This window comes from Sceloporus undulatus, chromosome 2 (assembly GCF_019175285.1).
Source record: "Sceloporus undulatus isolate JIND9_A2432 ecotype Alabama chromosome 2, SceUnd_v1.1, whole genome shotgun sequence".
In the NCBI taxonomy this organism is placed as follows: domain Eukaryota; kingdom Metazoa; phylum Chordata; class Lepidosauria; order Squamata; family Phrynosomatidae; genus Sceloporus; species Sceloporus undulatus.
In genome coordinates, this window is record NC_056523.1 from 151,418,676 (window position 1) to 151,444,906 (window position 26,231).

Here is a 26,231-nt window from a genome sequence, read left to right on the forward strand (position 1 = left end):
ACTTCCAGTTTGGATGCAATGAATAATTGGGGCCTGTGTCACAACCTCAGCAGGCAGGACAATCCCTGGTCTATCCAATTCAGTTTTAAGTTTTCTTGGAAGCCAGATATTACTCTGGTTTCCAGGAAGAAAACAAGCCACCCAAGGCCAACCAGAGGACCAGCCCAATGGAGCAGTGTAGGGTCACAGAACAGGAATGTTACAGTCATTTGTGAATAGAGAAATGCTGGGTGAGGCAGTCCCCTAAATGTGAGGACAAAGTGCTGGTTGGGGAGACAGTGTAGGAGCCATGCCAAATGACCTGACATCCACTTTTGCACCAATGTTTTGACTTGAGGTCTGGTAAGGAAACATCAGGAGCCAGCATGATGTAGTGATCTGATGTTGGACTAGGACTCTGGGAGACCTGAGCCCCATTCCCACTTACATTTAAACTGGTTTGCAATTTGCCTTCACTCCGTGTTGGTGAATCGATTCCAAAAGGTCCATTGTTCCCACTATGAAAGTGGATCTTTTCATTATCCCTTTATAATTGCTTCTTTTTTGGTATGATTGTTGTCGCTACTAGTTTGCGCCACTTTGAAATGCATGTCAATCATCTGCGTATCATCAGTAACGTAAGCAGCAGCCTGGCTTGGGAACTATATATATATTTTAAAATTGATAAACTATTCGATTCCTTGATTTTGCAACTACTTGCAATTACTTGGGCGGCAAGCCAGGTGATCGGGCTGAGTGAGGCAAGTGGTTGCAAAAAAAAATCATGCACCCATAGGTCATACCACAAGCACAAAGGCAATGCTGAGGGGGGGGGGGATGGTGGATCTAAAAAAATTGAGGAGGGATGGTAAACATCCCTCTGCCATTAGTTCCTCCCCTCGAAAATGATGTGATTCAGATATGTCATTCCCACTTTTTGAACACACTTTGGAATTGATTTTTTTCAAAAGAATCTCCAAAAATAATGTCAGGAAAGAGTGGGGTTTTTTGCATTTGCTTCGCTTCATTGTGACTGAAACCGATCATAGTAAGATTGGAACCAGTTTCAAATGGGAATGACAGTCATATAACCCGATCAGCAATTCACTTCAAATTAGAATGGGAAGGTGGCTCAGGATTCATATGATTGCACAGTCATGGAAACCCACTGGGTGACTTTAGGCAAGTCACATTCTCTCAGCCTCAGAGGAAGGCAGTGGCAAATGTCTATAAGTTGGGATCATCTTGAAGGCACACAACAGCACCAGCGAAGGAAATATCAGAAACAACACTTCAAGAGTTTAAGGCAAGAGCTGACCAAAGCGGCGTCCAGAGTTTTGGACTGGGGGGAGCAAATTAATAGAAGTGGATTTTTTAAAGTATTATATCAAGAGAAGATCAACGTGCACATAGATTTGAACCTTGTTCTAACATTTTGTCTGCTGTGCAGTGACCAAAGAACTAGGTGTTTTCTTTGTATACATAGAATTGAAAAGACTTTCAGAAGTTTGTTTATATAAAGAACACACACACACACACAGAGCCTTGCGTGACTACAGCAGTGTTGGCTGGAAACATAAAGTCATTGTTTTAATGACTCCCCTTCCCCAACTTCCTTGTAAGCGGACAGCATTCCTTAAACACATTCCTTAACCATTGCTGAGATGGGGAGGGGGGGGTCTCTGGTGGGAAGGAAAGTGAGGTCTGAAAGAAGACAACATTTTCATTACCAAAATGGGTCAGGGTACTTAGAAGGTAGGGCTGGAAGGAAGCGAACAGACCCACCAAAAAGCGCAATAAAGTATGTATGAAACAGGTAAATTAAGGGTGATTGGGTGGGAGAAGCAGTGCCTGCAGGCTCATGAATATGTCAACCAGATGTTTCTAAGATACAAAGAATTAGTGGTGGTTCCTCCCACAGGCTCATATGAGCAATTCAAAGCATCCTTTATTCTCTTTAACCTGGAGATCTCCAAGAAGAAGAAGAAGAAGACAAAGACGAAGAAGAAGAAGATAATAATGATAGCAGCAGCACTGTAATTCAGTTCTTGTCCATCATATGCAAGCCAGAGATAGTTCTGGATCTCCTGCTACAAGTGAAATACAATGATAATTGGAGAGTCTATCAGAAGATTGCAAAAATCTAAAAATAGAGTGTTTAGCATCATTGCTATCAGGCGCTGTGCTAGAAGTGCCATAGCACTAGCAGAATGACCAGGAAAGAGTGAAGACTGAATGCCCGAAGGCGGATACATAAAGCAGAACCTCTTCCTTCTTGGTCCTTAAAATTTCACTGATTCCAGCAGAGCTCCTCCAAAAAGCAGGTTAAATCTTGGTTCCTTTAATAGCCATTGTGTTTGGCTAGATGTGGAAAATTATAGCCTTCCCAAAGTTGTTGTATTGTCATCATGCCTGACTGTTGCTTATACTGCCAGGGACTGGTGTGTGTGATGGGGGGGAGGGGGGGCATATGCTTACTTCTGGGTCAGATAATACCAAGAATAGCAGAATCCACCCAAAGTTCTTCACAAGCAGCTGGGCAGGGTGACCAGGTGCCCTAACTGCAAAGGAGGACAAGGCACTGCAAAATGTCAGACATGCAAGAAAAATGAAGGACATCACCAAATAAAAGCTAAAAATACTAAGGTATAAATTAATGATGCTTAGTCATTCTCAAAATGGAGGACATTTTGAAGTTCTTCCTGGACAGAAGGTTGAAATGTAGGACATGTCCTGGAAAAGGAGGATTTCTGGGCACAACACAGCTAGGGCTCTTTACTTCCTAGAGATTCTTCAGATATGACTATGTGAGAACCTTTCTAGTCTTTTGACAACTGGGGTGATTGTATTTGCTTTGATTCCTAGCTTTTCTGTGAGCAGAAATGATACTGCAATAACAATTTTATTTTGTCTCAAACCACCCAGATCTTTCTGTCTACTTTTTGTGAGTCCAAGAACTAGGAGCCTAACAAGGATGCTGCCCTTATTTTCCCTTTGGTCCTTCCCCAACAAGAACAACATCATAGGAGTCTGCCAAAGGCAATGGGTGCCTACTACAGCCCTCTTACCTCAGTTTTTCAGTCCATCCATGGGTGAATCAATTTTAATGTGGTAGAGGGGAGGACCACAACCACATCTCATAACATTATGTGGCCTGCTATATTGTTTCCAAGGAGGGAATCTTACCCTTAGGATCAAAATAGTTGCCTATCTTCCTTTCCTAATCTTAACACTGAGGACTACAAGCTTCTCTATGACAGTTCCACATCCACTAGCAATTTGTTGCTATTGTTAATATTTATTTATACAGTGCTGTAGAATTTGCACAGTGCTTTACCTTGTAGGGATCAAAATAAAATAGAAATAAAAACCTGCCAAATGGTTTACATTCAGTTTCCATCTTGGAAGTGTGATGAAGACGGAGGCCTGGAAATGATTTAAATGCTTAGTGTGTGAGTGACAGGAATTCTCATCTAAGCATTACCTAACATTGTCTAAGAGGACTATAAATATCAAATTATCATCTGTCACTTCTACTGCTGATGCCATTATTTCTCCCCTGCTGACTAGTCATTGCTAAGGTTTCAAGCCTTGTGTTTACAGTGTATGTACGTGTGTGCGTGTGTTTTAAATTGCTGTTTCTATGCATTATGCTGTTTGCTGCCACATTTTGGAAATAGAACCATTTGGAAAGGGGGAGATGACCCATGAAATTAAAAGAGACTGCCAAATTTTGAGACTGGATGTTACAAGAAATGGTTTTGTGCTCTCCTCTCTCCCTTAAATAATGCAATGAACTATTGTAGTGCAGTTAGTGCTTTGTTTAATCTTGTTATGACAACAGTATTAGAAGATAATAATGTCTATAACATGATCTTTATCTATAGAACATTTTAGCTAAAAAAATAGAAAAGGAAGAACAGTGCAATTATATCCTACATTCCTTTCACTGGTTTTACTTGTATTTGGCAATATATCTGCAGTAATTTGTTTAATCCTCAAAAACTATCTTAAACTGAACAGAAAAGGAAACAAATATAATATGCTAGTGGGAGAACAATGATGATACCACTGCAACATAGATGTGGCATTGCATCCATATTGTAGTGAAAATACATAGGAAAATATGCCAAGGAACCTGGATACATGGTTTATAAATTACCTGGACAACAGTATCCCGTACATGTTGTTTCAGATATAAGTTCCACTATTATTGCTCTTTAGTTGTTCTTGTTAACTGTTTTGAAGTCATATTCAACTTAAGGTAATTGAATATGTTCTATCAATGAGAGAACTCCAAATCACCCTGTCATCTTGCAGACTCCGGGCTTTGGCTTCCTTGATCGTGTCTATCCATTTGCAATGCAATCTTTTTTTCATACTACCGTTCCAAGCATTTTTGTCTTTTTTAGTGACTCATATCTTCTCATGATATGTCCAAAGTCTGTCTCAGTCTCAGTTTAGTCATCTTGACTTCTAGGGAGAGTTCAGGCTTGATTTGCTCCAGCACCCATTTATTGGTCTTTTTAGCAGTCCAGGGTATATCCATTATCCATACAATTCTTGTTCGGCATTACATTTCAAATGAGTTGATTTTCTTCCTGTCAGTTTTCTTCACTATCCAAGTTTCACAACTATACATAGAAATGGGAAATAAGATGGCATGGACAACTGTAAATTTAGTACTCAATGATATATCTTTACACTTGAAGATCTTATCTAGTTCCTTCATAACTGCCCTTAAGGCATAGTCTCCTTTTGATTTCTTGACTGCAGTCTCCATTCTGATTAATCAATGAACCAAGGTATGGAAAATCTTGAATTATTTCAGTGTCTTCATTATCTACTTGTCAAGTTATGTAAATCATCTGTAGTCACTATTTTTTGTGTTCTTAACATTCAGCTGTAAACCTGCCTTTGTACTATCCTCCTTGACTTTCTTCAATAGGCCACACTTTTGCTATTTTTTGGTAGTATGGTGTCATCTCCATATCTTAAACTGTTGATGATCATTGAAAGGGTGGTTTTATATAGAGTATGTGTTTTAGTTATGTTTTAATTTTTGTATGTTTTCAATGTTAATTTTACATTGTTTTAATTAGAAGATTTCAACTGCTTATAAATTTTGCTGTCAAGTTTTTAAAAATGTTTTTATTTTGTGAGCCACCTTGGGTCCCTTTTTTGAGAGAAAGGCGGCATAAAAATTAATTAAATAAATAAATGATGTTCCTTTTTCTAATTTTTGTACCGCCTTCCTCAGAGTCTAATCCTGCTTTACATATGATATGTCCAGCACACAAGTTAAACAAGATGATAAATTTCAGCCTTATCTGAACCCCTTGTCAATTGGATAACCATTCAGTTTCTCCGTATTCTGTCATAACGATAGCCTCTTGTCCTGAACATGGGGTATGCATCAGGACAATCAAATGCTGTGGCACACCCATTTCTTTATGAGCAATCTGCAGCTTTTCATGATTAAAGAAACAAAGCCTTTGCTACAATAATAAAGCAGAGGCTTATTTTCTTTTGAAATTCTTTGTTGCACTCCATGATCCAATGTATGTTTGCAGTATGACCCCAAGTGCTGCATACTGATTCTACAGACTAACACTGTTGTATCCTAGCATACTACCAAGATCTGCAGAGAGATCTTGTAGCACCTTTGAGAGTAAGGGGCTGTACAGACCAACCAAAAGGGATGGTGTCAGGCTGGAGTGGGGGCGTGGTGACCGCATGCCGCATGCCCAGACTCCGTCCCTAAGCCACTGTCACACGAGCATCATTGCAACTACATGCTACATGTCAAAAGGCGCTCCGAAAAGTGCCACTGAGGCAGCAAGGGTGGATTTTTCCATTCCTAAAAGGAGCGGCATTTTGCTGCTTCTTTTGGGGGCAGAAAAACAGAATGATACACACATTAACACAGCGGTCTCCAAACTGTGCTCTTTATGTGATTTTGGACTTCATCTCCCAGAATCCCAGACTATTGGCCAACATAACTGAGGCTTCCAGGAGCTGAAGTCCAAAATCTCTTAAAGGGCACAGTTTGGGGACCACTGGATGCACATATACAGTAAGTCGCTTCCTCTCAACCAAGGTTCACACAGTACACACACACACACACACACCACTCTCTTCCATGCCAGCATTCTCTGCAGATGCCAGCCACAGCTGCTGGCAAAACGTCAGGGGGAAAAAACCTCTTCCAGTAAACTGCCTCATAGTCCGAAAAGCGCACAAAAAAACTGTAGTAGAAATAAACTTATACCTTTAAATTACGATAACACATACACGGAGAGATAAATATGCATAGTTTCATGCTGTTAAAGTAGAAATCTGGATAAAATCTGATGCTTTTAAAGAATTTTTTAAAAAGAAATTAATTTTTAATTTTAAAAATAAAAATTAACTTTAAAAAAAATAAAGGGGAAAGGAGAAGCCCTAGTGGTTTTTTAATCAAAAATTTAATTTTTAATTTTAATTTAAAAAAATTTAAAATTAAAATGTTAATTTTTAATTAGAAATGAATGATAAACAAGAAAAAATGTATTCTATATGATTTCTCTCGCTCAAGTGTGTTTTTCTCAAAAATGGAAATGTAATGATATGCCATTCAAAGAATATTGGATGTTGAAACTATACGATGGGATGGAGATGGACAAATTAACGCAGGCATTAAGAGATAAAACTAAAGAACAATTTTTGGAAGAATGGGGTAAAGTAACCGAATTTCGTGAAATAAACTGGGGTAAAATAGCGGCTACTAATCTGCGATAATTCTAATTAGAGATTGAATCCACAAAGTAAACATCGAGGTAAGAAAGTCAAACTGAACATTGATTAGACGAATATTGGTAGGAAGTAAGTCAGTTTGCAAGAGTTAGTCTGAATGGGGTTTGAAGAGGAAGATATTGGAGTAAAGTAGATTAAGATTAGAAGAGTGGATTAGAAAACAGGAAGGAAGAAGAGGAAGAAAGGAATATAGTAAGCATAGAGGGTTTGAGTAGGTAGAAGAAAGTTTGTGTAGGGAAATATAAGGTAAGATAAGAGTGGACCAAATCTGGTCAAGAGCTAGATCTAGAGGCTTAGAAGGTCGAAGAAAGAGAGTAAGATGCAAGTAACAAATGATAAGAGAGGAAGTATGGAAAGGTTTAATTAGATAGTATCAGTTAGGTTAATGAAGCAAGAAGGATGTAATCATAATTGTGTTATGAAGTATTAAGTATTATATGTTATTCATAATACTTCCTTACTTCTTTATGCATAAATGATTGTGTGTAGGTATGTAAATGAATGTAAAGTATGTAATGTGTATATGTATATGTTTATGTTTATTTATAATGATTATTGTCTGTGTTTAATTTTGTTTAATATTTTAATAATATTTTAAAAAAATTGTGGCCATGGTTTTTTTTTTTAAATGTTAATTTTTAAAAGTTAAAATTCAAAATTTAAAAATGAAATTTTAAATTTTAATTTTAAAAATTAAAAATGAATTTTTAAATTTTTAATTTAAAAAATGCCCTACTAGGACCTGTCCTTTCCCCTCCCACTGAACCTCACCCCCCCTCATGCCACCTCTTCAGCTTTTTAAAGAGACACAGGTGAAGGCCACAGCCCATTTCTGCCCAAATGCAGATGTTTGGGGAGCAAAGTGGTGTCAATGTCCCCACCCCTCCCTGCACCCCTATCTCTGGCCACATCCATACATGGTAATTGGGGGGGGGGTGCAATGGCCAGGGAGGACGAAAGAAACTACGACTCCCGTGATGCTCTCCGTCCAGGGCTGCCTTCGTCAGAGGAGCCGCCAGCTAAAGCCTATATAAAGGGAGGAATGGCTCAGGAGCTGGCAGTCTGGCTGGGGCGCTTTCTCTGCAGCGGGAGGCTCTTGGAGGAGGCTTTGCTGCCTTTTTTTCGGATGCCTGGGGGGGGGCTATTCCTCCCCTTTTGGGGGCTGGAGGACTTTGGGAGACTCTCCTGGAAGGGAAGGAAGGAAGCTGGGGCTCAGAAACAGAGGGACCCACTGCCTTTCAGGGGGACATGGTCTCCTTCCAGGAGAAGGAGGAAGACCAGGCACCCTAAAAGCGGAGGGCTTTCAAGAAGAAGGCTGAGTAGGAGATCATTTTGGAGGAGCAGCGCAGCATGGCTTTGCCTTGAGGAATAAAAGCCTGGCTCCAGCTAAAGCTGGGGAGCATGGCTTTGCATCTCTAGGAGCTTTTATGAGGAGGCTGAAAGGAAGAGAAGCAAAAAGAACCCACTCAGAGGAATGGAAACGCTTGCTTCCTATTGACTGCTCGAAAAGGAGGGCAGTGTGGGATGATGGCTCTTGGAGAGAAGAAGAGCGAGCCTTGGCCTTTTCAGGAAGGAATCTTACAAAAGAAGTCTTACCAAGATGAATCCATTGGACCAAATGCACCTGAGGAAGGAGGCTTTTAGTCTGGGAGAGCTCCTGCTGCCAACTTCTTTCTTGAGTCTCACTTAGTGCCACAGGATCTCTCTGCACCCCGATTCTTGGGACAGGAAGGTGGGAATGGAGGACGCGTCCGGGAAAAGGAGGAGGTCCCTGGGCTGCTCTGTCTCTGGCATCCATCTGAGGAAATAGACAAGTTTAGTGGGAAGCTGAGGAAACTTCTTCCTTGCAGCTGGCCTCCAAGGGGCTGCAAGGTCCCTGGCGAGTCTTGTCCTGAAGGGCTGGGCGGCGGAGGGAGGCCTCTCTATCGCCCTTCTTCTGGCCCTTCCTTTTTTTCCTTCCCTCCCTCCCTCCCTCTCTTGAACCCAGGACCAGCATCTCCCAGCCTGACCTGGATGGATGGCTCCCTTTTCCCTCCGGGATCAGGGTTCGCTTGAGCAGAGAAGCCCAGTGCTTGGGCGAGTCACACTCTCTCAGCCTCAAAGGAAAACAAAACGCCCTCTGAAGAAACCTGGGCAAAGAAACTCCAGGATCGGGTCGCCTTTACTTCACAACCAGGGATGGCGAGCGCTTCAGACTGTTAACTTTTTTGGGGGTGTGTGTGTGTTACACACAAGAGTTTCTTTTCCCCCCTCCTTTTCTTGGTGGCCTTTTGGACGTCGCCTCTCCTGTCTGGATATATAGATGATGTCTCTGTGTGTATGATCCCTGCTGGGACCCTTTCTTCTTGCCTGCCTTCAGGGATGCACTCAAGGTAAGTCCCAGGTGGAGCAGGGCTGCATCCACACTGGAGGAATAACCCGGTTTGACACCCTCCAACTTCCCCTTCAGGAGGAATTAGCAAAATGACCTCCGTTTTGAGCATGGTGCAAGAGATGGATTTATCTTCCTAGGAGTGTTTTTAGTCCAGGGTGGCCAGACGTCCTCCTTTCCCCAGGACCTTGGAGGGGTTTCCAAAGGGGCCTCCATTCTCAGCAGGAATGTGAATGTTTTCAATGCATTCTGTTTGCAGCTTGTGTTGTCATGGCCTCCTCCTTTTTTCTGAAGGGCCCTCCATTTTGTGGTGCCTTGTCCTCCTTGGCAGAGAGGACATCTGCTCACCCTGATCTGCGGGAAATCATCTGAGCCCTGCTTTATCCAGGAATATGCCCACCCTCCCTTGCCTTTTGGGCCCCCTCCCCTTTGTTGCTTTGGATTTAGGTTTAGGTTTTTTACTGTACATTTTTTCCATTTCCCCCCTAAAGTCTTGTGAGCCGCCTTGGGTCACTTCCTGGGAGAAAGGCGGCATAAAAAATGAAATAAATAAATAAATACACTCCATGCTTGAGGTTTCAGTTGGCAGGAGGGCAGGGATGATGATGATGATGATGATGATGATGATGCCAGGTGGGCATGGATCTTCTTTTGTCTTGGGGGAAATAAAAAACCTTTTAAAATTTTTATTATTTACAAATATGATTGGCAAATCCATACATACCTTTGGACAAATATACACTATAACCTATAGAACACCCAAAGGAAAAAAAGAAATACACCTCTCAAATTCTATTATTTGTCATATCATATCATCCTAATTCATAATTCATACTTCCCCTAGTCTACAGACAGTAAATACACTTTGTTACATTTTTTATATTCCACATAGTTTTGTAATTCCCTATAACCGTTTAGTGAATACTGTATCCTCAATTTTGTATCTACAGTAAATGTATGTTGTTGTTTATTAACACTGATATTTTCTACTTTCTATTTTATGCATTTACTATTCTGTCTTTTTATTGCGTATTCCTGCTTCTTTTTTTTGTTACCATCTTTTTTTTTTACTATAATTTGGAAATAAGAAAGCCCAGCGATGCCCTCCACAGCTTGGATCACAACAGGTTTAAAGCACTGGTTTTAGGGTTTAGACTGAGGCTTTCTGGGTTCCTTCAGGGATCTTGCCACAGGGCTGAGTTTCTCCTAAAAGAGCAAAAAGTTGGACATGGCTTTGTGTTGCAGGTACCTCTCCTGATGGGCACTGGGCCTGGCTGGCAGAGTCCTTGACTTTGTTGTCAGTGTTGAGCTGCATCCGCACTGCAGAAACAATCTGGTTTCACACCACTTTAGGTCCAGTTTGAGACTGCTTTAGCTGCCCTGGTCCAATGCTAACTGGTGTTTTGGGAGACGGCTAGCCATCTCTGTCAGAGAGCTCCAGTGCCACAACAAGCGACACATCCCAGGATTCCCTAGCACTGAGCCAGGGCAGCTCAAGCAATCTCAGACTGGATTGTTTCTACAGTGTGTTTTGGGCCTTTAATTGCCATGGCTTAATGCTGTGGAGTTCTGGGAACTGCAGTTTTGGCGGTTGTACAAAATTGTAATGGTAGAAATTTGTAATGGTACAAAGTGGTAGAATTTTGCAATTGTAGAATTGCAGTTCTTGGAATTGTAGTCTGGGGACAAACTATAATCCCCAGGAAACATCTAGGGGGTAGCTGTGTTGTCCATACAGCAAATACAATAACATCCAAACAACAATACCTTTATGGACAGTTACATGTTGCAAGCTTTCAAAGTCACACTGGCTTCTTCATCAGGCAAACAGGAGAAATAATCCCGAGGATTGCATAGCCTGGAGCCATGGCAGTTCAAGTGGTGTCAAGGTGGATTATTTCTGCACTGTGGATGCAGCTATTCTCCAGGAGTTAAAGATTGGGGTCTGTCCTCGTCTCCCTTTCTCCCCAGTGTCGTATTTTGTGTGTCCTTTCCTCACATGGAGACTAATGGTCTTTCTGTGACTGTTCCTTTTTCATCCCTGGGGGTGCAGGTGCTGTTAACTCTGCTCTGTAACTTAACACCAGGCCTTTCCTCTCTGTTAATGGGCTCTAATGGTTGCTTTAGGCTCCTCTCTTCCCTATATAATCAGCCTTTGTTTTCAGGGCTCTGGCCAGCACATCCTCCTTCAGCCCACCCATCCCTCCCTGCCTGATCCCACTTAATTCAGCAGTTTCTTCCCACTAGGATATATTTTCATGTGCCTTCCAGCCAGGGTGTGGGAGCTGTGAATTTCTTTTCACCACTCCTCTGCACATCAGTGACTCACCTGCCCAAGTATCTAAGGTCAGGTAGCTTCTTATTTGGAAGCCCCACCAGCTCTGCTCCTGTCAAAAGACATATCCAAGTTAGTCTGTATCAGCACATGAAGGAAACTGGTTGCTCTGTTGAGATTCACTGAGGAAAGAAGGTTGAACGTAAGCTTTCCTTGGGGTGAGTTTGCACTGTAGAAATAATGCAGTTTGGCACCACTTTAAGTGCTGTAGCTCCATCCTATGGAGTCCTGGGATTTGTAACTTTACAAGGTCTTCAGCCTTCTCTGCCAAAGAGCGTCAGTCCATGGTGTCATGGTTTGACAATTGCACTATGACGCTGGAGAGCAGACTTTGAAACCCCGCTCGGCCGTCAAAATCCACAGGGTGAACTCAGGCTAGTCGCAGGCTCTCAGCCTCAGAGGGTGGCAATGGCAAACTCCCTCTGAAGAAACTTGCGAAGAAAACCCTGTGATAGGTTTGCCTTAGGGTCGCCATAAGTCGGATACAACTTGCAAGCTAACAACACACACACGCCTCATGAAACTACACATCCCAGGATTCTGTAGGACGGATCCATGGCAGTTAAAGTGGTGTCAAACCTCATTATGTCTACAGTGTAGATGCATCTCAGGGTTCATCCTGTTTCACCAGATGCAGTTCTGTCCTGTGATGCTTTTCCTGTCCCCTCTTTGCTTCCATACTTGTAATGGGCAGCTGCTGTTTGGCCAAGGAGCCTCCACACTTTAACCTTCTCTTACACCTCTCATGGGAAGTGGTTGTGAATCTGGTGTCCAAGAATATATGTAACAGAGCGAGATTTCTGGGCTGAGCAATACAATGCTAGTTTTCCTTGATTCTAAGAGTATGTTGTTCCCTTGCCACCATTTTGCACCATTTGATACTGATGCGCTTCAGGTTCTAGTTCAGCACTTGCACCTGTGATCCTTGTCCATCTATTCTGCTTTTTCAAAGGCTAAACTAAGCATCTGTCATATATGCAATAACTTGGTTTTTTAAAAATATGTTTGCTGTTCCTGAATGCATTTTATGCTCTTTTAAAGTGTACAATTTTGCCTTGAAGACAGTCATTGTGTTTGCCATGGGAAAGAGAAGTCCATTAGCTTAAACTGTGAGATGGACATTTCAGGTTATATTCAGAGAACATCTGAACTGCCCCAAGTATTTCTGTGTAAATTCTTCTGTAGATCACATACATTTCATCCACCACCTTAAAGCTTGCAGGACTGTGACATTTCCATTGGTTTTCCAATCCCATGCTTTGGGGCTTTATGAAGGACCATTTGTTGTCAGTACTGTACAATATGCTAGGGCAGGCAATGTCAAAATGGCAATGACAGTGGGAGTGAGACTGTACTTTTTGTGTTGTTGGATTTCATTTCTTTCTTTTTGGTCCTCTACTTCATTTCCCATCATTCCTGGACATTAACCATGCTACTGCTGATGTTGCAGATTTTAGTCAAACAACATGTGGAAGACCGCAGTTTACCTATATGCCTGGCATAAGGAGTTGGGCATGCTGTGTTAAATGTGATTAAGCAGAAGCATTTGGGCCATGTATTTAGAGGGTGCTTTCGCCAGAGCCATCAGCTTGCCATTTAAACAAAGTATAACCTCCATGCCTAAATAAACATGCACAGCTGCATATGGAAAAATGGAATTTTTAGCACTTGAAAAATAGGGAAGACATGCATCCTGTATTGCTGTAAATGAGTCTTTGTTAGATTGTTAACTAATTCATAGTAGCAAAATCAGATTGTCATTTCTAAATACAGTAACTCACAGGAAATCTTGTAATGTGGTATTTTTTTTTGGGGGGGGGGGCTTTTTTGCCTCATGCCATTGTGGAACTTGAATGAACTTGGCTGATAGAAAATTGATACATGCTCATCTTTCATTTATGTTTCATTTAAGTGAAGAATTACATCACTCTGGTCTTGACAGTGCTTGGTTATTAATAATGAACAATGGCAAATAGTTATCTCAAAAACATTTCTACTGAACATTTCCTGAAAGAAGGATATGTGAGATTACTTGGTAATGAGTACTTTGTATTATAATTTCACAAACTGGTACCCTTTAGATGTCTTGAATTATAATTCTTGCAGGCTTTGTTGATCAGGGATGATGGAAGTTATTGTCCAAAAGGCACTAGATTGAGGAAGGCTGCTTTGTATGCTGCCTCTTCCTATGCTTATACAAAAAGTAGAGGTGGTCCATAAGAAAAAATAGTCCAGAAGCAGGGGAAAGCCCAAATCTATATCAGCCTGATGCCTTTAAATACTGACTCAGGCCGTTACAAACGGGCACTTTAGTACACGCTCTGCACGTGCTAGGGTTAAAAAGGGGCGTTCTTTCCGGATGCCCCCAATCCTAGGACGCGCGGAGCGCACACAAAATGGTGGCGGCCGTTCCACACGGCTGCTGCCATGAGGACGTCACGACCGTGCTGCCTCTATACGGGGCGGCGTGGAAGTGACGTCCTCACTCCGCGCCAGGGCGTCTAGTGCACCCTTAGGAAGTAGGAGTAGGAGTAGGAAGGAGCTCCGTTTCGGAGCTCCTTCCTGGTTTGATCCGCTGGGCGCAGCCTTCACATGGCTGCGCCCAGCAGACCAAAGGAGAAAGGGGCCAAGCGGCCCCTTTCTCCTCCCCGCCGCCGCAGGGTGTCCTTGGGGCTTGAAGCCCCAGGGACACCCCTTTTCAGGCTGCGGGGAAGGGGCCTTTTGCCGCTTCCCCACAGCCTGAAAAGCGGCGGATTGGCTGCTGTTCTGGCCACTGAAGCCCCGATACACCAGGGAAAGGGGCGGGTACAGCCAGCCCCAAATGGGCGGACTGTAACCCGCCATAGATTTTGGCTTTATCCCTGAAGTTAGTGCATAATGTATCTAGACAATTACAATTTAGCAACAGTGTCTACTAGAATGAGAGGGTTCCATGGTATACCTAGGTAGCACTAATTCATACATATCCTACTCTGTAACAACACTAAGGTGGCAATTTTATACCACTAGGAGTATTTTTGAAATGGAACCTGAGCACTGGAGCTGGGTGACTTGGGCAAACAAAAAATTGCTTTCCATTCTCTAAAAATATATAATTATATAAAAATATATAATTTACTTGATTTTCACCCTGCCCTTCTAGGCCTTTTAACAACTTAACACTAAAACAGTAGTTAAAATCTTATGTTACCTAAAGTATTTAAATCACAGATCTACAAATCACAGGCTAATAAATCTAAGATTTAAAATGCCTAAAAGAATAAATTACACATAATTTATTGAAAATACCATAAAAGCAATACAAACACTAGCAGTTAACAGTTAATTTTGTGCATTATTTGTCCAAAGCCTGTATGAACAATAATGCTTTTAAGTAGCGCCTGAAAAATAAAATTGAAACTGCTAGTTTCTAAGGAAAGGGAGTTTCACAGTTGAGGTGTCACTACCACATAAGCTATACTATGCACAGAAACCTGGTTAGCTGCACTGCTCTGGGACACCATCCATAAAGCTTCCCCAGTTGATCTTAAATTCTGAATGGATCAATATTGGCTCAGGCCAGCTTTGAAGTAGATGAAAGGCCTGAACTGTTTGGGGCTTAAACACCTTGAATTTACAGTGGTTCTTTGGCAGCCAATGCTGAACAGGTGCCATATTTTCAGACTTTGCTGGCCATGCAGCAGCCCTTTGGACCAGCTGCAGACTCCATGCCATTGTTACAGAAAGAATAATAGAATCATAGAGTTGGAAGAGGACTCAAGGGCCATCCAGTCCTACCCCCTGCCTTGTAGGAATACACAATCAAATCACCCTCAACAGATGACCATCCAGCCCTGTTTAAAAACCTCCTAGGCCTTTGTTGTCAGGAATTTCTTCCGAAGTCCTCCCCTTCCCTAGAAGGTTATCAGAGTATGGACTACTGCAGCCAGATCATCCTAGTGCAGGAATAACTGTAGCTGTTGGAATAAACCTAAACTACCATAAATGCGCCTCATCCCAGGCAACCTGGCCTTCCAGTGACAGATTGGGTGAATAAGTGCTTCAAGCTACATACCTGCTCTGCCAGACAGACAACTACACCATCTGTTATACCAGTGTAAAATGTCACATCATTGTCTTGTAGCACATCTTTTTCTAAAATTGTAACTGTCACACAATGTACATTTTATTCTATCTGCACTCTTCTCTTGGCAGTTCACCCCCCCCACCAAATTCTTAAAGTAAAAACAAACCAACCCCACACATATAAATCCCCAGAACTGCCCCATATCTTACATTTTTTTAAAATCTCATTTTTAAATACTCTGCTTGTGGAAAGATTTACAACTACAGTTAGCCCTCCTTATCTATAGATTTTTTGTATCCATGGATTCAAGCATCTATAGTTTGAAAATATTTTTTAAATATATACATTCCAAAAAGCAAAGTTTGATTTTGCTATTTTATACAATCTTACTGTGCCATTGTATTTGATAGGACTTGAATATCCATGGATTTTGGTATCCAGGCAATCCTGGAACCAAATCCCAGTGGATAACAAGGGCCCACTTTCATTGTCTGCTGCATCACACAGTGCTATAAGTTGTGATGTCCTTGACCCACACTATGTGTAAATGTCAATGTGTGTATATACAATGTGGTCTAATCATCACCCACAGTTTAACACAGAACCAAAGAAAGTCTATTCCAGAATCGGATGTAGAATCTTTTGATAATCTGCATCCAAAAAGGTTGCGTTCTTTAAAAAAAAAAAAAAAAAGAATGACACACTTTCATTGAGGCATCATGTGTATTGGCTGCTAGATGCCTTCAACTGTATGTAACCAAGCCCCAAAATAGCTATACAGTGATATGTGGAAGTTGTTCAGCTTTTTAGCCTTCCTTTTAAATCTAAGCTCTATATCATGTGTGAGTATTATGGGCAAAATCAGTAAAATGTGAAAGAATGTTTGTCAATTGATACCTTTTACACACTTCCAATACCAAACCCATTGAAAACCTCAGAGGCACAGAAATCATAGCTCTGATTATTTTGGCTGGCTGTTCATGAGTGTAAATGAACAAAACTCTTGGCTTTCTTGCTTGAAGGGATGGACCTGATAATTAGTCACACTATACTTCAGCAAAGGAAGTCAAGAGTGTGTGCAAGCATGCTTTGGGAAGATGCTTGACCTTGTCTGTGAAAGTTTTAGCCTCTCAAAACTATTTTAGAATTTTTTGCATAGCACACCCTTGTAAAAAATTGAGTTTGTGTAGCTGAATAGCAGCAAGTAGAATGTTTCTAATGCTCTGCAGGATAGGAATAAATATTGTACTGATATTAGAGGGAGTTGTCCAAGATCCTCTTCATCCAGGAACTGTCCTTGGTGAAAGAATAGAGCAAGAAAGATGGGAGAGAATACAATAATTGGAGAAATGTTAAGCCTTCAGTGTGAACTTGTATTGTTTAGCAGAAGCAGCAGTAGTAAACCTAGTAGCTCAAAGAAAGCATGGAAGAATATGTTTTTAACTGCCCTCAAGTCAACTTCAACTCATGACAATCTTTGGATAAGACATCTCCAAGACCTCCTGTCCCCATTGCTCTACTCAAGTTCTCCAGCCCTGTGTCCTCCCTGATCGAGTCTAACCATCTGGCATGTGTTCTTCCTCTTTTTCTGCTGCCTTCCAGAAACATCTCTTTCTTTTCTCATGTTCTCATAAAGTATGACAGCCTCAGTTTAGTCAACTTGGTTTCCAGAGTGAGTTTAGGTTTCACCTTTTCTAGAATCCATTCATTTGTCTTCTTGGCCATCCATGGTATTCTCAGTACTTTTCTCCAGCACCACAATGAAGAATATGCTAATCTTCTATCTTCCCTCTTTTTTACTTTTTTCAAGTTTGTGAAATTGTGAAATGAAATTCACAGTTGGATAGTAGCTTTATGACAATCAACCAAAATGCCACAAAAGCATACAAGTATCTAGAGTTCCCCAGAACAGTTTATTAGGCTTAGTGATTGGAGAAGGGGAAAGAAAAAGAAAAGTCCTTAGATTTTGTGGCCATGGGGTCTTTTGTTAAACTTTGTCCCAGAGATGGAGATTGCAGACCAAATGAATCACTGGTATATGTCTAGGTATTAGGTGACACTTAGCAGTGCATACTCAATGATCACTCTCTGTTCCAGAAGACACAGGCCTTGGGTCTGGGCAGTATTACTGATTCTCACTACTTATCCTCTCCATCTGAGCCTTCTAACACGTGAAAGATTGTGTGAAGGGAGAGCACACAATAAGATCCATGTTATTGTGGGCACATGATTTATCTTTTGTAGCAAACATTTGCTGTGGCACTCAAAAATCTTTAGTTCAAAGCATTCAAGGGAACAAGACTTTACTGTGTGTAAGAGTACAGTCCAGACAAGGAACTAGAACATAACCATACAGATACGATGGGGTTTTATTCTCCTCCTCACCACAGTCTACTCCACCACCAGAAAATCTGTTTGGGAGGGCTTCATAGGATCTGCTTCATGCCCTCCAGAGGAAAACTCTTAGTTTGTTACGGAAAAGGGAATTTCACCCTCTCAGGTCCAACAGATGGAAACAGTTCCTTCAGTGGAACAATATGGTTTTATCAAATGAGCAGGCCAATTGGAAGACAAATTTGTTTTGAATGGGGGATTTCTGTTTCATACTGGCAGCTCAGCCTTTTTGAAGCTAGGCTTCCAAAATTCAAATAACAGACTAAATCAAAGTAAGAAATGTTAAATCAGAAGGGATGGATTTGGGAATGTATTTTGAAAAGTATAAAGCTGTGATTATTATAAGAAATGTTGTGCTTGTTGGCTATAGTGTATTAAAATTAATAAAAAAATATTAAAAAAAAACAAAAACAAAAACAAAAAAAACCCCAAAAATAGTTTGGATAGTGGGATAATCCACAGTTAAAATTTTAAAAAGTCAAACATTCCACTGTGCTCACTCCAGGTATGCCGCTTTCTATATATCTCATTACACTCATACCACAGCTTTGACTTAAGTAACCAGTATCTAGAAATGTAACCAGTACACTGAAATGTAACCAGTACCAGCTAGAAAGGGTTGTAAAAATTAGGTCTTGAATAGTAATCCCGATTTAAAGAGGATGCACTGCACACTCCTGTATTGGATTGTACCACATAATGGATCTTGTATATGACATTCCCCTCCAAATGTATTCTTTTTGTAAGCCTTGTGTCTGCAGCTTTGAAAGAAGACTTTCCCACAGGTCTTCTGTTGTAGCAGAGAGGTACTGAATTCCACTTAAAACAGGAGCACACTATGGCAGAAGTATTTTATGCTTGAGGTTTTGGAAAAGATGTATTCTACTAATGTTTGACCTTTACTTCCTTGGTGTAGCCATTTCACTGATAGCTAGGACATTCTGCAAGACTCCTAATGACCTCTGAACTTATTAGTTTTGGGTGCACAATAAGCAGTCTCCTGCATTCCTCTCCAAAAGCACATGAAGCTTTCACATGCATGCTTGACACTGACTGATTTGCATCACATGACAACTTGAGTGGACCTTCACAGCTTAACTTCAGGTTAACATGTCAATCCAGCATGCTAGCCTTCTTAATGGAATTTGCTTAAACATTGGTGAGGGTTGCTCTGGCTGGTTCACACATACATCATGATATAGCTAAATGAGTATTAAATTCTGTCTGGTAGCCATCCATGGCTTACTCAAAGAAATTCTGTACAAAAATTTGTATTTGAGATTCCTAGCTTCTTACCAGAACTAGAATCCATAGGCTTCTTTGCGGTGATTATTCAGTTGTTTTACACCTGTACTTTCAGATGTGCCATGAATGTCTACCCACTTCCTTTTCAATGCTGCTTATCTGGAAATGTGTTCAGGGACGTAGTTTAAAAGGGACGCTAATAATCAAAGATGGACGCTGTGTTGTCAGGAGTCACTGTAGATTAGTGTCCTAAATCAGCTTTCTCTCTGGCTTTGGTATTTGCTGTCACAGCCTGTGAACAATGTGTCAAAGCACTTCTTTGTCTCTGGCGCTGTCTTACAAAGTGATTGCTGTGGACTGCGACCTGCATTCCAAGCTGCTTCCCTGGTGTTATGACTGTAATATGGTGCATGGCTGGTAATCCTGAGCCAATTTGGAGGAGAAGAGGAAAGGGCCCTTGATTCTGAATCCATGCACAACTTTCTTTGCTAAAGAAGATTAGGAAAGTGGAAATTAGATTTATTGGGTTCATTTATAGACTGTTTGGTGTGATTTCTCTTTATCTCCCACTTCTCTCTCCTCCTTTTCGTTTTTGTTGTGGCTTTCACATATAATATCTTAGGGATGATGTTTGTGAGGCATCTTTTATCTCACTCTAGGAAAAAGGTGGCATGTGAATGAAATGGAATGAATGAAGGAATGAATGAAGAAATACAATGGGCCTGCTGTATCAACAGGCTATTCACCCACAGATTGGAGGTCTTGTGGATTGTCCCACCCCATATTAGTCAATGGTGGCATGTGCATGCATCTTAGCCAGTATGGGTGCATGTGCACATCACCACCCATTGACTAATATGGGCTTAAGCGTTTTGCTTTCCCCCCCTTGTGGGAGGTGGAGATTGGGGGGGGGGAACAGAATCAAACCCTTGTGGATGGGAAATGTGCACTGTAAAAATAATGGACAGAATCATAGAATCGTAGAATTGGAAGAGACCACAAGGGCCATCTAATCCAACCCCTGTCATGCAGGAATACACAACTGAAGCACCCCCGACAGATGACCATCCAGCCCCTGTTTAAAAACCTCCTAAGAAGGAGATACCATCACACTCAGATAATTCACTAAGGCAGTTAGGAATGCATAACCTAGAGTTACACATTCATGATTGTTTTATATTCACGACCCCTAGATATTCACTAATTTATGGAATATGTAGGGACTATGAAAATCCCCCATTCCCGACTTACCAGGCAGCAGTGGCTGCAACTAATAGGTTTGTTCCCCTGTTGATCAGGAAGCAGATCACTGATGTTCACACCCCTCTTCAGTGTGTGTGTGTGTGCATCAACTGATTTGATGCAAGAATTCTAATTTGGCACTGTGTATATTTCTAGGGAAACATAGTGGTCCACTGTGGCTTCCTTTTCAAGTCTGTCTCAAACAGAACAAAGCTCATGTTTGTAACAGAGGAGAATAAACCTCTTTCATTCTCTCTCATGTGCTACAGTGGCTTGAAGTTTGTATGAGCTTTGTGACTGAGAAGATTTTGAACCAATATCACTAATAATCAATTGTGCCAAAGTGCTTACAATTTTTATTTATATACCAAGAGGCTGGAGTGCAGGTACACATAGTTCTCCCAACACTTAGGTTAAACTAAAGGGCCTAAATACCCTAAAGGCACCAGATACTGTCTGATCTTGGAAGCTAAGCAGAGTCAGCCCTCTTTAGGCTTTAAAGCCCTAAATGGCTTGGGTCCAAGCTATCTCAGGGACCGCCTCCTCCCATATAATCCTCCCCGCGCTCTCCGGTCCTCTGGGAGGAACTTACTGCAGCCTCTAAAATCTAGGCTTGCGGCGACCTCCCAGAGGGCATTTTCTGCTGTCGCCCCCAAACTCTGGAACGACCTGCCGGATGAGATCCGTCAGTTGACATCATTAGACAGCTTTAAAAAAGCTGTCAAGACGGATCTCTTCCGGCAGGCCTTTCCAGATTAACCATCCCGGCCTGGCCTCCCTGATCCCCTCTTTCCTCTCGTGGCCCCATCTTCAGTGATGGTTGAGGATCTCCAGAGGGACACCAGGGTTTTTAGTTTGTTTTAACTATATTTTATGTTTTGATATTGTGTTTTTAATCTGTTATATTTTTTAATACTTTTATAAGGAGGGAGGGATTATAATGTTTTTAAATTTATATTTTACTCTGTTATAATCACTGTTGTCAACCGCCCGGATTGGTTCGCCACAGGGCGGTATACAAATAAATATTATTATTATTATTATTATTATTATTATTATTATTATTATTATAGTACTTGGATGGGAGACCACCAACAAAAACAGATGTTGCAGGCCACATTTCAGAGGAAGGAACTAGAAAAACCATCTCTGAGTATCCCATGCCTAAGAAAACCCTTCAAATTGATGGGGTTGCCATGACAGGTGACCTTAAAGGACACATAAGTGGCTCAAGATCAGCTAGTGAGCTTTTCAGCTGTGTATGTGTGTTGGTGGGAGGGAGGTGAACCATGTGTACCGTCCTATTCCAATGCAGACTAACCTTGTATTCACCACTACGACACTCTGCCAGTTTACTGGACTATAATCACATCATCCCAGGCTGTTTTAGTCCAATATACCTGGGACCATCAGGCTGAAGAAACCATTGCTTTATCCAAAACACCCTGTCTTTTTGCTGTCCTATCATTTATCATGATAGCATTAATTATTGTTGATCTTATTTAGCACATTCATGTCCTAAATAGCAGAAGCTAAAAGACTTGTTGAATGTACATTGTGCAATAAAGAGATGGAAACTTTTGCGCTCTCCAGATGTTTGGTGCTACAACTCCTATAATGATTGGCCATGTTGGATGGCGATGTGGGGATCATAAGCCAAAACATCTGGAAGAATAAATGTTCACCATCCTGGCTGTAGTTCAAAGATCAAATTAATATTCTGATCATTTTCTGCAGTATGCACCAATATAACTGAGGCAAATTTGGGTACGAAACAAAGTCATCAGTAATCTCTGTTCCACTTGTCTGTTCAATTCAGCTTCAGATAGAAAAAAAACTAACTGATACTAAGTTTGTGATCAAGGTATATGACTTGTTGCCTTGTCCTTTCTTTTGTTTATCAGTATTAAATTGAAGATAAAAACTATTTCCAAGTTGTGTTTGATGGTCTTGCTTTCCAAGTAGGAAGTATTAGAGCTGTATCTCTAATCTGACAAATCTTGCATATTCAAAAGGGATGAAACCCAGTCTTTGTATTGTCTGGTGTGCACAAAATAGAACTGAAAATTGCCTTAAATTTAGTTTTTAAACAGTTACCTTAACAGGGATTATTAATAATCTGAGATGTACTCTGAGCAAAAAAGGCCACTGTACATAAAATTAATAATGTCAATGTCAAGTTGAAGGCTTTCACAGCCAGCATCCATAGTTTTTTGTGGGCTTTTTCAGGCTATGAGGCCGTGTTCTAGAAGAAGCCTGGAAAAACCCACAAAAGACTATCAGTAATGTCAGCTGGCCTGGAACAGAATAGAATTTTCTGCCTTGGAGTCAGTGCTGGTCTAATACAATTTGCTATTTGAAGTGAAGCCCAAATGTTTCTTTACCTCTGGAGGAAAAAAATATCATGCTATAATACTCTGACAGCAGCCTTCATCTTTCCTTCCACCTAATACTTTCTAAGGCTTCAGTCATGTGTACTCTTACCTCATATTGATATAAGACTTGGGCAGCCTGTATACTGCTTTCTGTCTTCTTCCCCTCCTTTGCATCTTGCCATCTCCTTCAAAGTCTGGCAAAGACACTCACTAGGAGGACTGGCCCAAGGCATCATGTTATCTGACGCAAAGGACAAGATTGTGCCCTGACTTGTTGTTGTTATTGTTTTTGTCATTGTATGCCTTCTGGTTATTTCTGATTTATGGTGATCCTAAGGTGAATCTACCATGGGCTTTTTTTCCAGAGCAGTTTTTGCCTTCCTCTGAAGCTAAGAGAATGTGACTTTCCCATGGTCATTCACTGGGTTTCCAAGGCTGAGTGGGGATGTGATCCCTGGTCTCCCAGAGTCCTAGTCATGCTCTCAAACCGCTACACTACACTACACTACACTGGCTCTCATAATTCCTTAAGCAGAAGCCAACTGACCTGGTGGTTGGCAGGGTATGATACTACATCCCAATTCAGCATGCTGGGTTGAGGTGGGACAAGACGTATGCAGTGTTGCTCTCTCACTGATAGCAATAGCTTGGGAGTTCAAGTGGAGCAGCTGAGCTGCCATGACTTCTCAGCTGAGCCAGTTGCCTCTCTCTGCCTAATAGTAGGGCTGGCCTTGTGACAAGTCCAAAGGAGAATAGAGGAGGGCCCTACAGGAGAGAGTTAAGTTTTCAATTTAAGGTATGGAAATGTCCCAGACTGTTACTTAGTGGTGGCACGTAAGAGGTTATAACACAACTCCACAGTTTAATAGGCAAGTCATAATACAGCTGCAAATAGTGCCTGAAATGTTTCAACTAACCTTCAAATAACTAGCTGAAACATTTTAAGAAATCTTCACTGTGCAAGGAGTCCTACTTTTCCTTAGAAAAACATTTTCCCCTCCCCCAAATTATACTCTAATACTGTGGTCCAGGAGAAGATAGTTGTGATGTTTCAAATACATTTGCTCAGCTGTGGTGTTGGTATAAGTGTGCACATATGTGTATAAGTGATTGAGTCCATGTGTATCATTAAATAAATATTATAAAATGACAATAGTGGGTAAAGATAATGTTGGGTCACTCTGGCCATGTCTGATTCTTGCACTCTGTTCTCAGCAAAAAGATATCGCTGTAGCCAGGGAACATTTTTATGGAGAAGACAATAAATTTATGAACTTCCCCACATTCTTCTCAAGACAGCCTTTAAAACTGTCTTAGCAAGGGGCTATTCTCCTCCTTGAAAATCCATCCTTCTAGCATAATGGGAAACTAAGCACCTTCTCCAGTTGAAGGGGGCACCTGCCTGTTTTGAATTTTGAGGACAATATTGGATTTGCTCACAGCTGGAAGTGGGATTATTTCTCCATTAATGCTCCCCAGAGCCTCTCATCCTACTTCTTACATATTTCAAGTAGGTTCAGTTTTTAGAGAGGGTGATTCCTTGTGAACACACAGTCCAAGGGGGGTAAGGAGGGTAGAAATCTTCTCATTTAGAATCATGAATGAAATTCTTTTTTCTTCTCTTCCCCCTCCTCTCGGTCTCCCTTCATGCTTCCTAAAAATGTATGGGAAAAAGACCTCTTTTATAACTCATTTAATTGTTTCTTCTTTTTAAAAGTAAAGACGAAATCCTTCTAAAGGAGGGAAATGTCGTCCCTTCTCCCCCTTCTCCCCCCTCTTGCCATTGCCTTTCAGCACTTGGTGTCTTTAAGGCCTTGGTCTATTGTAAACCCAGGACAGAGACCCTTCTGTGAGGACTGCTTGGGATCTCTTCACTGGATACCCCCCTCCTGCCTCATCTCAACAAGCCCCCCATTCTCTTCTGAAGAGGGTCCCTCTGTCTAACGCCAAGTAACTCTTAGGGGAACATTTATCCTCAGGCACTTTGCTCACAAAGCTCCCTGGAGTGTCAAATAAACTCTGGTTCAGACCCACAAAAAAGAGGACGGAGGGTTGGTGGCAGGAGGGGGGAGAGCGAAAAAACCAAGACAAAACCCCCTTTATTTTCACCCCTGCAGGGAAACAAACATACTTTGTGCTGGAGAGTAGCAATCTTAACAAAACAGAGTAGTGTGTGTTCTAAATATCCCCATAATAAAATAGTTGGTTACGCTTCTCTGTATGATAACAGTGGATAAATTTGTCCGACAAGCTATAAATCAAGACTTCTTTCTTTGTTGAAACAGTTGGCAGGCTGAGCAAGGACTGTCCTCCCCCTTGCTTCCTGCAGTGGCTGTGTGTGTATATGTGTGTTTCTTATGGGGAAGAAAGCATTGGAAAATGACCTACCTGTAGCCTTGGTCCATTTTTGGGAGGGCACAAAAGGGGAATAGGACTGTAAAAGCATAATAACTTTTAGAGTCAATGACCTGAATTAGATTTATGATATCACCTAAAGTAGATCAATTGAACCACTTTGATCTACCCAAATATTGTCTTGTTTTTCAGTACAGTCAGCCCTCCTTATCCATGGACTCAAGCATCCATGGATTGAAAATATATATATAGATTCCAATAGGCAAATCCTTATTTTGCCATTTTATATAAGGACACCATTTTACTCTGCCATTGCATCTAATGGGATTTGCTCATCCACAGATTTTGCTATTCACAGGGGGCCCTGAAACCAAACCTCAATGGATAACAAGGACCCACTGTAGTTGATTTAATGCACCTACTCTAGTTGAGGCTACCAATGGGATCCAGGCTATTATGTGCTGGCCTTTCTCTTACATTGAAGTATTCCTTGGGGTGATGGTAAGGAGACTTAATCGGGTTCCTTCATCACTTCTCAAGATGTTGAAATTGGTTACTGTTTGTTGTTTGCATGCTCATACACCCCTAAGTAAGTTTTGGACTTCTCCATTTAGCACATGGCTTTTTTCTGTGGTGGCCCCGCAGTCTTGGAACGCTCTCCCTGAGGAGCTCCGCTTAGCCCCCTCCCTGGAGTCATTTAAGAGAAACCTTAAGACTCATTTATTTTGTCAAGCCTTCCCTCACATGTCCTGACTGTTTTGCTCCTGCATACTATTTATTGTATTTTTATATTGTTTTATTATTTTGATTGATTAATGATGGATTTTAATGATATATAGTAGTATACGTTTTTTTTATGAAGGACTTTAGCTGTTAATTTTGATTTTTAAACTGTGATTTTTATTGTGTTATATTTGTAACTTGTATTGTATTGTATCTTATTCTGTTTGTAAACTGCCATGATCATAGGAAAGGCGGTATATAAATAAAATTTCAATTAAAAAATGATTGAAGGAGGGGATACAGTCCCCTTCAAGAAGAATATCTGAAGAGGTGGACTCCACAAAAGCTTGT

The 26,231-nt window shown here is 41.2% G+C and overlaps 1 long non-coding RNA gene across 1 annotated transcript in view; it reads left to right on the forward strand.

The window, feature by feature from the left end:
- The first annotated feature begins 8,570 nt into the window (after positions 1-8,570).
- The window catches only part of LOC121924318, a 143,967-nt gene continuing 126,306 nt past the window's right edge, over positions 8,571-26,231 (forward strand). Inside the window, exon 1 of the long non-coding RNA XR_006102569.1 lies at positions 8,571-9,146. This is a non-coding gene — a long non-coding RNA (uncharacterized LOC121924318). The remainder of the gene's footprint in view (positions 9,147-26,231) is intronic.